The sequence below is a fragment of the Tupaia chinensis genome, unplaced genomic scaffold (assembly GCF_000334495.1).
Source record: "Tupaia chinensis unplaced genomic scaffold, TupChi_1.0 Scaffold000037_20, whole genome shotgun sequence".
NCBI lineage: Eukaryota > Metazoa > Chordata > Mammalia > Scandentia > Tupaiidae > Tupaia > Tupaia belangeri.
This window is the reverse complement of record NW_006159479.1, coordinates 1,787,309-1,803,374: the sequence shown is the minus strand read 5'-3', so window position 1 is coordinate 1,803,374 and position 16,066 is coordinate 1,787,309.

Sequence of the window (16,066 nt, the reverse complement as noted above, 5' to 3'; positions counted from 1 at the left end):
TTTATAGAACATTCTACCCAACAACCACAAAATATACATTTTTCTCACCCCACATGGAACCTTTTCAAATATGACCACATGATAGAGCACAAAACAAGCCTTTACAAATTCAAAGGCATAGCAACTATATCAGGCATCTTCTCTAACCGTGACAGAATTAAACTAGAAATTAATTTCAGAAAAATCTCTTGAACCTATACAAACATATGGAACTAAACAACGTACTCCTGAATGATTTCACAACCACTGAAGATATTAAGACTGAAATAAAAAGATTCATTGAAACTATTAATGAATGCCCAAGTTTCCATAATTTATGGGTTACAGTGAAAGCAGTCCTAAAAAAGAAGTCCATAGCAATTAGTACACATAAGAAAAGGATGGTAATGTGGCAAATATACAACCTAACAATATACCTCAGGGACAACAACAGCAAAAACAACAAAACAAAAAATGCCAGCAGAAAAAAAAATAAAGTTTCAAGTAGAACTAAATTAAGTAGAGAATAAATGAAGACAAAAGCTAGTCTTTTGAGAAGATAAATAAAATTGAGACACCATTAGTTAGACTAAGAAAAAGAGAAAAAGGAACCAGAATGAAAAACACAGTATTACAATGGATATAACAGAAATACAAAAGATCATTAAAGAATATTATGAGCAACTATACACCAACAAGTGAGAAAACTTGGATGAGATGGACACATTTCTGGACACATATAAGCAACTGAGACTGAATCAGGAAGACATAGAAAGCCTGAATAAACCAATTATAAGCAATAAAATTGAATCAGGGATAAATAGTCTCCCAAGGAAGAAAAGCCCCAGGTTCTAATGATTTCACTTCTGAATTCTATGAAACTTTTATAGAAGAACTAACCCTATTCTACTCAAACTGTTTTTTTTTTTTTCTTTTTTTGGAGAGGTTTTTCACTATAGGGCGCGTGCACTCGCCAGACAGACAGACAGACATAGAGACAGAAAGCGAGAAATCAGTCCCCCAGGGGGGGTGGTCACGCCGCAATCCCTTCTCCTCCATTCTCCTCTTGGGATCTTGGGCACGCACACACACGCACCCGGCATGAGTTTTAAGCCACCAGGTCTGGGACGCGAACCGCAGTCGACTACGTGGGAGTCCAGCAACATAGCCATTACACTAACTGCTGCTTCCCTACTCAAACTGTTTTTAAAAATACAAAAGGAAGGAATGCTCTCAAATTCATTTTATAGAGCCTCCACCACCCTCATCCCCCAAACGGGCAAGAGGTTAAAAAGAGAAAATTACAGACCAATATATCTGATGAAAATAGGTACAAAAATTCTCAATAAGATACTAGCAAATCATATCCCACATCACATTAAAAAGATTATTCACCACGACCAGGTAGGCTTTATTCCAGGGATGAAAGTATGGTTCAACATATGCAAAACCATGAGTGCAATACACCTTATTAACAGAAAGAAAGACAAAACCATATGATAAAACCAGTTACAACATTCCTTCATAATTAAAACTCTCAGCAAAACTGGCATAGAAGAAACATTTCTCAGCACAATAAAATCCATATATGAAAACCCCATAGGTAACATCATACAGAATGAGGAAAAACTGAAAGCTTTTTCACTAAAAACTGAAACAAGACAAGGATGCCTATTTTCTCCACTCCTTTTCAATATAGTACTGGAAGTCCTAGCAAATGCAATCAGACAAGGGACTAAAATGAGTCATTCAAATAGAAGTGAAATTACCTCGTTTGTAGATGACATGATTACATACATAGAAAATCCAAAGGATGAATGAATGAATGAATGAATGAATAAATAAATAAAATAAAAACTCCTAATAGTGATAAATGAATACAGTAAAGTAGCAGGATACAAAATTAACATACAAAAATATATAGCATTTCTACACACTGACAGTGAACAGACTGAAGTAGAATTGATGAAAGCAATTCCATTTACAATAGCCATAAAAGGAATAATATATCTAGGAATAAACCTAACCAAAGAAGTCAAAGATCTCTACCAGGAAAACTATGAAAAACTAAAAAAAGAAATCGAAAATGACACAGAAAAGTGAAAAGATATTCCATGTTCCTACATGGGAAGAATAAAATAATCAAAATGTCAGTCCTACCCAAACTAATCTATAAATTTTAGGCAATCCCAATCAAATTACCAGAGAAATTCTTTACATATTCTGAAAAAATAATCACAGAAATTTGTCTGGAATCATAAAAGATCCCATATTGCCAATACAATACTGTGTAGAAGTGGAGTAGAAGGAATCTCACTTCCTGACCCAAAAATATATTACAAAGCTGTAATAATCAAAACAGCATGGTATTAGCACAAAAACAGGCATGTGGACCAATGGAACAGAATAAAGACCCCAGAAATAACCCCCAAAACATACAGCCAACTGATTTTTGACAAAGAGCACCAGTCAATCTAGTGGAGAAAAAAAATCTCTTTAGAGAATGGTGCTGGAAAAATTGGGTATCCACCTGCAAAAAGATGAAACTGAACCCTTATATCTCACCATTAACAAAACTCACTTAAAATGAATAAAAAATCTAAACCTAAGGCCTCAAACTATAATGGATAATGCAGGGGGAGTCTCTGGAGACATAGAAGCAGGCAAAGATTTCTTAAAAAAAAAAAAACAACAACTCTAAAGCACTGGGAAAAGTCCCGAACATAGACATGTGGGATTACATGAGGTTAAAAAGCTTCTGCACAGCAAAAGAAACAATAATTAGAGTGAATCAGCAGCCCTTGGAATGGAAGAATATATTTGCAAACTATGCCTCAGATAAGGGGCTGATAATCAGAATATACAGGGAACTCAAGTGGCTTACTTGAAAAAGAAATGATAAACCCAATTTAAAAATAGGCAAATGAGCTGAACAGACAACTCTAAGGAAGACATACAAATAGCTCAAAAATATGAAGAAATACTGATCATTTGTTACCAGGGAGAGAGTTGCAAAACAAAATCATGATGAAATCCCACTTAATCCCAGTAAGAATGGTTAAGATTTAAGAAATAAAAAATGATAAATGCTGGCAAGGCTGTGGTGAAAAGGGAACTCTCCTACACCATGGCTGGGAATGTAAATTAGTACAACTACTGTGGAGAACAATATGGAAATTCATTAAAGACCTATAAATAGATCTACCATATGACCCAACAATTCCACTCCTAGATATCTACCCAAGGGATAGGAATACACTCAGTTAGAAAAGTACTTGTACATCTGTATTTATTGCGGCTTTATTGACAATTGCTAAGACATAGAGCCAACCCAAATGTCCAAGAGCAGATGAATAGATTGAAAAAATGTGGCAATTATACACTATAGAATACTACTCAGCCATAAAAAACAAACAAAAAAAAAAACAAAACAGAAAAACAAACAAAGAAAAAAACAAGAAGACCCTGGCATTTGTTAGAAAGTGGACAGACATAGAAGATTTACTAAGTGAAGCAAGCCAGACTATGAAAGAGAGACATTGTATGTCTCCACTTAATATATACTGAATGTCCAGACTAGAGAGCAGAAACTGAAAGACTGAACAATATAAAAGCATGGAGAACAATCATGATTGTGGATAATAGAGACAGTGTAGGAGGATGATATGAAATGGGGAAGGGTGAGATAAAGGAAATCAAGAGGAAAAAGTAGCAAAACATTTAAGGAATACAAAAATAGAAAATTATCTGTTGATGATAACATGTGGGATGATATCTTTAATCACACTAATATACAGTATATTTACACTGGGAAAATTCATTTTATAAGTTTTAATGATAGACAGTGGTTGAAAGTATAAGAAATAAATACAATAAAATTAAAAAGGAAAAATTAAAATAATTCTCTTTCTTTGGAATAGCAGTATGAACTCCGTGTGTGTGGACGCCTCTTGCTCAACCCTATATCACAATTATCATGAGCTTAGTATTTCCAACCATGGCGCTGTCCTAGTAAGTGATTTCCCACATTTTCACTTCACAAGAGACCCCTTAAAATAATATAGCGGTAACAATGACCTCACTCAAATGAAGAACCAGCTTTTTCCATTTCTAATGAATTTTTCTGGAGTTTAAATTAAATTTCAAAATATTGCTTCTTTTGGTCTCCTACCCAGTGTGACTGGTAATTCTTTGCTAATTTAAAAACTATCTATGTTGAGGATCAATTGAATTAAAGAAACATGTTGCTTAAAATGTTGTTTCTGTATTTTCTGTTATCCTAGTATAAAATATGGAGGCTCAGGCTCTTTGATATAAGTTTATCTCAAAGATCAAAATAGGTCATTAAGTCTTTGGTTTTAAAGTAGATAATAAAACTTTTATGGAAAGAAATATCTTCTTGAAATTCTATTTAAATCCAATCAGAGGAAAAATGGGTATAATTTATAGTAATAATTTATGAAAAATAAATAAAATTTATGGCAAATAATACATGTTGTCTCCTAAATTGGCTGAGCCATAAAACATAACACTTGTTTATTTTATCATATAATTCCAGGGTCATCTATTATGTATTTAACTAAAGACTTCTATCATTTGTTTTAAAAAGTAATTATGCATTGGATATAAAATGCAAACAAATAATGGAGACATTTTAGTTATTCAAAGGATATTAAAATTCAGAGCTATCTTTTTTCCTGAGACTTATAGTACTTTTGATAAAACTTAAACGTATCAATGTAAGTGTATATTTGACTCTCAAATCATCATACTGAAAATTTCTGATGCCCATAGATTACCCAGAGGAAATAAAAGAAAAATTGATTTGGTCTTTCATCTTTTCACAGCATTTTATTTTTTATAGGCAACAACTCAAATCAAGCTTTAAACAGAAGTTTCAATTTTAAGACTTGTATGTTTTTCCTGTCATTCGATAGTTTTTTTCTACTTTCAAGTCAAGAATCTTTTTTCCGAACTTAAATGTTTATCTATTTATGAACTAGATTTATACTATATACTATTGATAGACTTATATTATATTTAAACTATATATAACTATTTCCATATATCAACAAATTACACCCTGGGAACTAATTGTGATTGATTTAAAGTCATTGCTTGTATTATAAGACTAAAGTCTGTGCTTCTCTGCCGACGTGGCCATGGCATTGGTCTGTGCTATACCTCACATGAACCCTTTATAACTGTTTCTCATGTGCTTATCTATGAATAAACTGTTGATATTCTTATGGTCTTTTTGCCTTTACCTTACATATTTGAGTACAGACTAAAACTCTTTTTTTGAAAATGTTAACCACACACACATACCCAGTGGATTTTCTATAGCACTAGCCCAGTTTCAGCAGCCACAAGGACTGGGAGAAGATCTGTCGAATCCCATCTTTTCATGACGTCTCACAAAGAACTTCTCAGATCAGGTGGGACTAGCAAAATCCACAGGGGTGCCTCAGATCTGGGATCCAGCAGTCCCAATCCCAGACCTTCTTCACATTATCAGGCTAGCTTCATATTTGTACATCTGTATTAATTTTTACATTATGTTTTTATTGAAAATAGTGCTGTGCTACTGAAAAAAGTTTAAAAAATACTGTAAATAGACGAATTAACAACTATTACTACTACCAGCAACATCAATATTCACCAATTGTCTTCATCTTATAAATTTTTTTATATGAAGCTGAAAGACCCAGTTCCCTTGACTCCAAATCCATTCTTCTCTTTACGAGAGCCTAAAACCCAAACACATCAAGACGAACTGATAGTTTTTCTGACTTATCTGGGTGTCCCCAGCTACATGGCTAGGGCTGGAAGGCTGAGAAGGGAGTGTCAATGCCACATCCATTTGATAGGTTCATTTTCTCCCTAGCTTGACCCACATAAGTCTCAAACAGAACTTTAAGGTGAGTGGATTTCCCTTTCAGAAATGCCAACCATGACAGTCCTCTCTGGGACAGGACACTCCAGGCAATTATAAGCATTTCTGTTAAATAGATAGGAGTGCTATGCACTGGAGCCTCTCACGAGGCTTGGCTCACTTGTCAGTCTACAGTGGCCAAAGGGTTCATTTTAAGAAGTCTGGTGAGTACTATGAGTGGTCTTCCTTTTGCCTCTCTGGTTACTCACCTTTCTAAATGTTTTTTCTGGATCCCCAACATTCCATTTCTGCCTAAACTTTTCCAATACGCAATTTCATTTCCTGTTCAAATGTCTCCTATAAGGGACTGAAAGTGTGGAACTTGGTAGTTAGGGTCAGAGGAACAACTTTCAGGTTTTAGGGGTCCTGACAAGAAACGTAGGGCTCTCCTTGCCAGGTGTTTTCAGCCGCCACACACACAGCATGCAGGCGCGCGCACACACACACACACACATACACACACACAGAAGCACATATACACATACAAGTCATACAGGCACACACATGCACAAATGTGCTCACATGAAACCACTGGGAAATCTGTGTACCTTTACCGGTACCACAAGTTATCCCGACTATGTTCAGAACACTTTGTACAGTAACATTACTTTTAAAAATGAATTTCTGGGATGAAGGTCATCAAAAGAAAACATCATTAAGGTCTCTGAAATTCCACAGAGCTTTAAAGATTTAAGACTCTCGGGTTTTTAGTATAAAGTTTGCCAAACTTCTAAATAAACTAAAAAATTCACAACAGTTGAATTCCTCCCAAGGCCCTTTTAAAACAAATTGCTGAGATAGTGAGCAAAGATAGATGATGACAAAAGGGCTCTGCGTGGACAGCACACAATGAAACAGCTCCCCTTTCCACAGTCCCTGGTGGCCTTTCCTCAAGCACCATGATTTCCCAATGCCAGTTGGGGACCAGGGCCACTTACCAACAGTCTTTAACTTTCAGTAGTGAAAGGGGAAAGATGGGGGAAATAGAGTGTGACACTCCCCAAAGCAAAATGTATTCCATGGGAGGCTCTGTCCTTTGAGATTTTTTATCCTTACTATTTTTGCTCTTCTATTTATTATTAAAACATTCATTCCTTTTAGAAAATGAGGGTAATACAAGATGGTAGAAACATTTTGTTTTATTTAAATGACTTTTCTTTATAAAATGAACTGATGGCAACTGTATTGGGTTTAGTATCAGTTTTAACTCTCCATGAAATCCGAAGTCTGGAAAACATTGCTGAAAGGCTAGGCCAAACCCCAAGACCTGGGGGAGAATAGCTTCAGGAACAAATTACTAGATGGACTGAAATTCTTAAGCAGATTTAGCATTTTTGGTTAAAAAATTTTTTTGTGAGATCTTCTTTTCTTCCAGAAAATATAGAGAATAAGGATGGTGAAGGATATATAACCTTAGTTTCTTCTCTTTCCCCAATATTCATAGAAGTATAGATGGTTTGACTGGAAGTTCCCTTGAATCGCAAAACAGGAGATGGGGAAAGTGAAAAGAAAAGAAAAAACAAAACAAAACAAAACAGTTCTTTCCCCAAATATCATGGCAAGCTGCCTCTGTTGTGGATCTTGTACCTGCTGGCCCAAAGGATCACAAAGTGTGACACCGTGCCACAAACACAGTCCCCAAAGTGTTTACTTGTTTCTGACAAGTACAATAAATGTTCTTCTTGTAGCAAACATGTTTATGCAGCTGTGATTTTTGAAATGAAAACTGACTTTCTGCCTCATGTATCTTTGTTTCACAAGACACTTAAAGAATGCTCTCTCTCTTGATGTTTGGGGAGGTCTCTTTAAGTAAGACTGCCTACTTGGGAACAATCACTGTGCATTAGATTTGCCAAAAAGAAAAAAAATAATAAAACAAAATGATTTTTTGGCCTGGTTAAGTGTGTCCATCTTGGGTTACAGGCTTTTTCTAAAGTAGCTTCTCCCTTGGTCTGAATGGCCTTTCCTGTGGAGACGGAAGGTAAGATTGAATGCTGGCTGGCCCAACAGAGATCTAGAACAAACTCTCAGGAAATCTCAGCCCCTTAGGCAATTGAATTCCTACTCCCTGGAGAGCAACTGAGATTATTTTCTTACTTCATTTAACTAGCCAGATGATAGGTTGACTGATGGGGTCATTATGTCCAGCATAAAGTAATTTTAGAATAAAAATTATGCAATAGGTTAGACCACAGCTCAATTTTTATCACCCTTAATGCATACAATGTTCCTAATGTGATTGCCTTTGGGCTAAGATTGAAAGAAATGTTCAGTCCCAAGGCAGCTATATTTTCTGGAATAGAATGAGTGAAATCTCTCCCTCTCTTTTTGTTTGACCTAAACACATGGAAATTAATTTCTTAGGTTTTACCTTCTAAATAGCTGATACACGGCAAAACCTGCAGTGATTACTCTCTCCTATGGGACTGGTGTTAGTGAGAAGAGGTCACCTGGCTTGGTCTAACTGTCCATCAGGTTGTTGTTATCATTGTCATGTTTGGGTCAGGTAAGTAGGAATACAAGTAGACAGAAGTAGTAGAAGTAGACAGGCTTCTTGGCATGTGGAATTGACTGAAAAATTGGGAATTGATACTATTAAATATTGTCCTCAACACAATGATTTTTATTTAAGTACCTCTAATTTAAAATGCATCCTGGGACACCATAGTTGTTTATCTTCATGGTTTTTAAAATTACTATTGACTTCTAAATATTTTCCTTTTTGATGGGACCAGCAGTTGGCACAATGGCTATGTCACTGCACTCCCATGTAGTCGACTGTGGTTGGAGTCCTGGACCCGGTAGCTTAAAGTCTCGCCAGGAGCATGTGCGTGTGTGCCCAAGATCCTGAGAGGAGAATGGAGGAGAAATTGCGGCATGGCCATCCCCCCTGGGGAGTGATTTCTCGCTTTCTGTCTCTCTGTCTCTCTCTGTCTGTCTGGCGAGCGCATGCGCCCTATAGTAAAAACCTCTCAAAAAAAAAAAAATGTGGCCCATGTACTCTATGGAATACTAAACCATAGGAAGCAACAAGAGCCTGACATTTAATATAAAGTAGACAAATATGGAAGCGTTAATGCTAACGCGTCCTATAGCAAAAACCTCTCAAAAAATTATATAGTACTTACCCAAAGATAAATTAAATACTTAAATATATTTTAAAGGGTTCTGGAGCAACAAAAATATCCACTGAGACTTTTTCATTCAATTCATTGAGGTTACCCATTGAGACTATATCTATTGTAAATGTATACATTTTAAATTTCTGCTTAAAATTCACGTCGACATAGCTGTTCCAAATGTAGACACCAATGCTAAGAACACAGGTTCATCCTCTGATAGTTCCATTTTGGGCTCCAGTTTTCTCAATAGTCAGAAACACCTGTTAAGGTGATCTGCTTAACCCTTTCTGACCTCTGTTTAGTGGGATTGAACTGCAGATATTTCCAAGTCATTCTCTCTCCCACCCATTGTTCTCTCAACAATATTGTATGCTCCTTGGTGGGGAATCTTCAGTTAGGCTTCTGTTGAAATAAACAAGTGCAGGAATTTATTAGGAGCCACTCTGGACTGAAATGAGTCAGGTCAATTCTAGGAAAAGTAATGGGCATATGTATTTTCAGGGTAAAGAGTCCCCGTCTTATTGATTTTGCCTTCCATCTCTCTAAAAAACCCTTGCTGGCTTCAAATCCAAATCCTGACTATCTCCACAAGGAGAATGACAGCCACCCATGGTGGCACTGAGTCAATGTGGGCCTTTCTTGCCCACCTCCCAGTAGACAACAAAGACATGGCAACGTGTCATCTGACACAGCCTGGGTTTGTAGGTGAGGTTAATATTATAACAGCTGACAAGAGGGTGACAATGGCTAATAGGAATTTGAGGCATTTAAAAAGTAATAATAAATCAATTGGCAGTTGATAGTCCTTAATAAAACCACCATGAGAACAGACTGGCCTAATTCTCAGATCCCTGAGAATTCAACTTTGAGATTCCTAGTTCGATAGAAGCAAACACTGGCACATTCTGTTGTGGCAATACAAATGGGTGTTGGAACACTTCAAAGTCTGTGATTCCAGGCTTCAATGCTAGGTAGGAGTTTTTCAGAATCTACATATGCATCTCCTGGAGGGTGAATTTCTCATTTTAAATTTCAATTAACAGTGCAATCCTGGCAACCCTGTGCAAGGTGCCTAGAGTTCGCCCACCCTGTGAAAATGACCAAGGCTTGGAGAAAGGAGTTAGATATTTTTATGCCAACCAGTGGAGGTCAGTGTTGAGTCATCAATCTCTTGTTTCCACTGGACACATTAAGTTACCAGGGTAGACATGTCTGTGCTCATAAACAGAGACACAAAAGGGGCACTCAAAAGTGAAAACTGTGGGGCCTTGGACACACATAGAAGTGTAAACAGCAGCTCCATGCTGCTGAAGAATGATGGCCTGGAATAGTTGGTAACGCTTGGAGCCAACTCATGAGGGGCTGCTGGGTAGCAACAAGGTAGATGGAAAAGGTATGTGTCCCTCCAACTTCAGCTACTGAAAGGTGGTTCTGCCTTTTAAAGTACTTTCCTAAATTCCTCTTCCCTGAGAGGTTCTGGGGTCCAAAATGAACACACTGGTCTCATTTAGTGATGTGAGTTTTTAAAAGCAAGAATAAAGGGATCTTCTTGCAGGCAATATCTTTCTCAGGGTCACAACCCCTATTTCTATGACATTTAAGAATCCTCTTCAATTATTCATTTCAAGTTGCCAGTGGTCATTCTCTGGGTGGGACTTCCTGGTGAATCTCTAGATGCTGCAGAAGTGGAGAAATGTAAAGTTTTAGGAAGAGCCTGAGGCTGTATGAGGGGACTTCAAAATGCATGTGGAAAATAGAGTTAAAGTACTAGTTTATTTTTTGTGAATGTTTTTTCAACCCATGAAATTTTTCAACCCATGAAGTTTTTTCATAAACATATTTCCTATAAACTTTTTGAAGACTCTGCATATGCAGCAAAACTATCACAACATCAAGAGATAAAACATCAAGAGACCATGGAGAGAAAACTCCATAAGGCTGTTGATAGCTCTTTTCTTCTTTTTTTTTTTTTTTTCTTGCATTTCTTCTTTTTTCTTTGAAGGTCAATAGTTTCCTCTTCATGAGCTGAAGATTTGAAGGTACAAAGAACTAAGTGAAGTATTTGTTCCAACCCAATCCTTAAGATCCTGGAGGTTCATTCAGCACTATTATTCTGATCTTCATTATTAAGGTGATTTAGCTGGGGGAGAGAGAAGAGCAGAAGTTCTGAAGTGCAGGAAAAATCCTGCTTTATACAGTTTAACATTGTTCGCAATAGTGGTTATATTTTTAGATGCTTATGTTCTTCATCAAAGGGCAGTTTAGGCAGAGTGATGGCAGCTCTATTTGTTTAATCCTGTAGGGTGTAGGTAGTAATCAGTAATTTAAAATTATACTCAATGAGGAGGGCTCTTCATTCCTGTGTGTGTGTGTGATCCCTGTTCAAAACTCCAAAAAACAAAAGATACATAAATATAAATTTTCTCTGTGCTGTCAACCATATGGGAATCTAGCGCTCTAACCACCACACCACCTGCTGGCCCTAACAAAGCATATTATTTTAAAACGAAAGAAGAAACAGTGCTTTCTTAGTTCCTGAGTTTGACAGGAACAAATTAACAAATTAAATTGTTCAATTCGTTACTTTTTTTTAAAGGTTTTTGTCATAAGGCACTTAAGCTCATTGGAGAGAGACAGAGACAGTGAGAGGGAAAGTGAGAAATCACCTCCTCCCCCAGGGAAGATAGCCATGCTATAATACCTTCTCTTCCAATCTCCTCCTGGGATTTTGATCGTGCACACACATGTGCGTGGTATGATTTTCAACCCATCAGGTCTGGGGTTCAAAGTCTCAAAGTGTGGTCAGCCATGTAGAAGTCCAACACCTTAACCGCCATGCCACCACCTCCTGGAACCAACATTTTTTGTTGACATATTTGAAGAGTTTTTTTTGTTGTTGTTGTTTGTTTTTTTTTATTTCAGTTAACCAAGCTGAGCATTGGCTATAGCTAGTATTTTTCTCTCAAGATTTAAAAATGTTATGCATTCATTTCTTTCATGAGCGAGTGGGAGAGAGAAAGAGAAAGTCACAGAGAGAAAATCCTCTCAATAGGGGGTCCTGATCTAACCCCTGCTTCAACCAACTGAGGATCATGGGCATACACATGCCCAGTGTACTCAGGGAGTACCACACCACTATTGGGTCAGTTTCAGAGAGCTTCGTCTTTTACCACTGTGCCACCATCTAGGCCTCTAGATGTTACTGTTCTGATATGAGTATCATGTGCTTTAATGACCGGATGCCTTTGTTCATGCCCCTTCTATGTCATGCCCCTTTCCTTGTGTTTTCTAAAAGCTGCTACCTCCAACGTAGACATCTTCCATGAATGGTGAAATCCTATTTGCTCTTCAAGTTCAATTCAAATTGTTACCTCCTGTGTGAAGCCTTCAATGCCCTTTGCCAATCCTTTTTTCCCAGGCAAAATTTACCCTTCCCTTTTCCTTAACCCTAGAGTTCTGTGTATAGTTTGATAGTGTGTACACACCGATGAGTGGACAGCAAATCCAAGGAATCTTCAGAAAGTTCATGGGAAACGCACATTCTGACAAAACTACATGGATTTCAAACTATTTTGTACCAAAATAAACTCGTACTTTAATTCCATTTTTCTATTTATTTTTTGAATTCCCTTGTAGTTAAATAGCAAAACTAGCTAGTCTAGCAGGAGACAGATTATCTAAAATCCCTTTTGTTTCCATTGAGGAATGAAGATAATGCAAAAAAGGCAGTGATTCCGTGGTACAAGACTCCCAAGTAAGTAGAAGAAAGAGGAGAAACTTTTCCAGATACACGCATCTCAACAGAAAATCAGAAGCTTCTACACCTCCTCTTCATGACAGTGCAGAGAAGACACTTTGTAGCCATCATTTGGTAGAGTTCCTGTTAGAAGAAACCCACACCTCCTTAAGTTTCCACATTTATGCACATCTGTATAGTAGTAACATGGAATGGAAATACTGCTACGGAATGCAGTTTTAAAAGATTCTAGAGTTTAGAATATAAACTATAATGTTGGCTGTGGAGAAATGAAATTCTCTGTAGTTAATAATAATTGTTTTGATATAAGGTAGTAACTGATCTGACTAATCTCTGGGATACAACTGGGACATGGGACCAAAGCAGAAAAGAGAACAGGATCCATAAATAATACAGACCAGTAAAGTCAAATGTGAGAATTCGGACAAGGATGAGGCAAAGGTGCTTTACATGGTCACATCTGCTGGAGGCCTTTACTAATGTATTGATAACAAAACAAAACAAAACAAAAGCATTCAATACAATGAAGAGGGTATTCGATGATCCAGACTGCGGTTACCTCAGTGCCATCTGAAGTTGGAGTATGTGCACATGTGCAGCAGTGTGTAGCAGAGTACCGTTAGTTCTTGATCTGTTCTCTACCCTATGCCCACCCAGGCAAAGCTCATGGACTGTGGCTTATTGGTTCGGGGGAAGGATATATTAGCCATAAGCAGAAAAAAGGGACCTGCTTCTGGCTTTTGAGTTTTCAAAACCAAAACCTAGGGAAAACTAAAAGCAGAGATTCGTACTGTCAGGAGAAAGATAAAATTTCCAGCTTGGCTGAAAGAAGAGTTGGAGAAGAAACAAGGAACACTTGACAGTGAGGCCCTTTTTCTGCAGATGGGGTGAGGAGGTAAGGACACTCACACAGGTATGTGGGACCCATGAGAAAAGGGCCCTAGGATGCTAGAAGGAAAACGAGGGAAGCAATAGCCATGTAGCACTACTGCTTCGACAGTTCCATAGGGTTCCAGGCATTCCAATGTAGGCAGCACAATTGTGTTTTTTTTTTTTTTCATCTAGAGTACACTGTATATTGTCTCAATCAAGCACATCAACAAATATGTTATTCTTAGCAAATGATCTCCCATTTCTTGTTTTCTGTATGTTTTGCTTTTTCCCCCCATCCTTGGTTCCCTATCTCTTACCCTCTGCCACCTCCTGCTCTCCTCCCACACTGTCTCTGTTATCTATGTTTGCTTTCTATACCATTCCCCCCCACATTTTATTGAATCACCAAAGACCCTAATCAATCCAAATACCCTCCTAGCAAACACATGTGACACACACATTTCCATGAGCACAAGTCTAACTTTACACATCCTATAAAGTAGCACCTAACTGGGGCTACATATCCTACTGCAGTCATTGAATAGATATATTTTTTTTCCTGAAACTTTTTTTTGTAACTCAATTTACATTCCTTCCCTAAGCATCATCACAGCACACAAAATGTGATCTCCCATCCAGTACACACTGCATAGTGACTCATGCACATTACAGAAAAAATAAATTTCCAATTCTAGTTCCTAGAATTATTTCCACCCCTCTTTCTGACCCTCTGTCCCTTCCCACCCTCCTCTCACACCACCTCCAGTGTCCAAAATTGTCCTCCATTCCCTTCCCACCCACATTGCATTGATCACACAATTTCCTACATCACCTGACTACTTTCAAAGGTGAGTTCCCTCGTTACTACTAAGAAAACCAGTTTTAACTTAAATCAAAGAACCGCCAAGGAACTTTGCTTAAAGCCCGGAAACAGGTTAGGATTCTGTTCAAATGGTAGGTGCATGAACCTATCAGTCTCATATACTTTTATCTTCTGTTCTGGTTCAATTTTCCTGATTAAATTCTGGGATATAGTATTCAACTCCAGACTTGTCCCTATGATTAAGTTAGCTACTTTCTCAGTTTTTGGACTCTTATTTCCATGTATCTGCGTTTAGTTTTCCTGATACAGCACATCCTTGAGAACTTCTTGGAGGTCTGGTCTGGTGCTGGTAAATTCTTTCAGGTTTTGTTTATCTGAGAATGTTCTTGTCTTTTCTTCCCACCTGAAAGATAATCTTGCCGGATACAGTATTCTTGGCTGAAACTGCTTCTCTCTTAACACTTGGAATATATTTTCCCATTCTCTCCTCGCTTTTATTGTTTCTGATGAGAGATCTGCTGTTAGCCTGATGGGATGTCCTTTGTAGGTAACTTGATGTTTTTCTCTTGCTAATCTTAGTATCTTGTCTTTGTCTGCAGTTTTGGTCAACCTGGCTATAATGTGTCTTGGAGAAGATCTTCTAGGGTTGATTCTATTTGGGGTCCGTTGTATTTCCTGGGACTGGATCTTTGAATGCCTCTCTAGGTTTGGAAAGTTTTCTTGCAGGATTTCCTGGAATAGATTATCAATGCCCTTATGGGTTTCCTCACCTTCTGGAATGCCAATTATCCGGATATTTGGACGTTTGATGGTATCCAGTACTTCTCGCATATTATTCTCAAATTTTTGTGCCATTTTCTCAGCCTTCATGGTGGATTTTTCTAGGCCAGCCATTTTCTCCTCTACATCTGAGATTCTATTTTCTGAATGATCTAGTCTGCTTTTAATGCTTTCCAGGGAGATTTTGACTTCTTGTATTATAGACTTCATCTCTAGCAGTTCGGTTTGAGTCTTTTGTAAAGTGTGTAATTCCACTTTTAGATCTTGCAGGAATTTCCTCATCTCTTGGAACTCGTCAATCTCTTTCTCCTTTCTCTTTAGTAGTTCATTATCTCTCTTCTCTTCCATCTCTGTTAGCTTAGACATTATGAATGATCTGAATTCCTTATCAGACATTTCCATGATTTTCACCGAACTGCTTGTGGATGAAGAGTTACTCTTTTCCCTAGGAGGAGAGGTATTTTCTTGTTTTCCCATGTTTCTCGTGATCCGGCGGTGATTTCTTGTCATCTGATGAATGTTGTGTTTTCTTTCAAATTCTGGAGGTTCAGCCTTAATGTTAAGGAGCAAGCAGACAGAGGTGATCCAGAATCTCTTTGCTGTTCTATTGTGCTTGCTGGTGCAGCAGATTCAGAAGATAGTGGGGAATATTTCAACCCTATTAGTATTTGAATGTTTAGCTACAGTGATCTTAGATCTGTCTAAAAACACACTGAAAGGATATTGGAGAGTGAAGAGACAAGAAAAAAGAAAACGAGACAGAGAAAAACAACAAAAAAAGAAAAAAAAATCAAAAA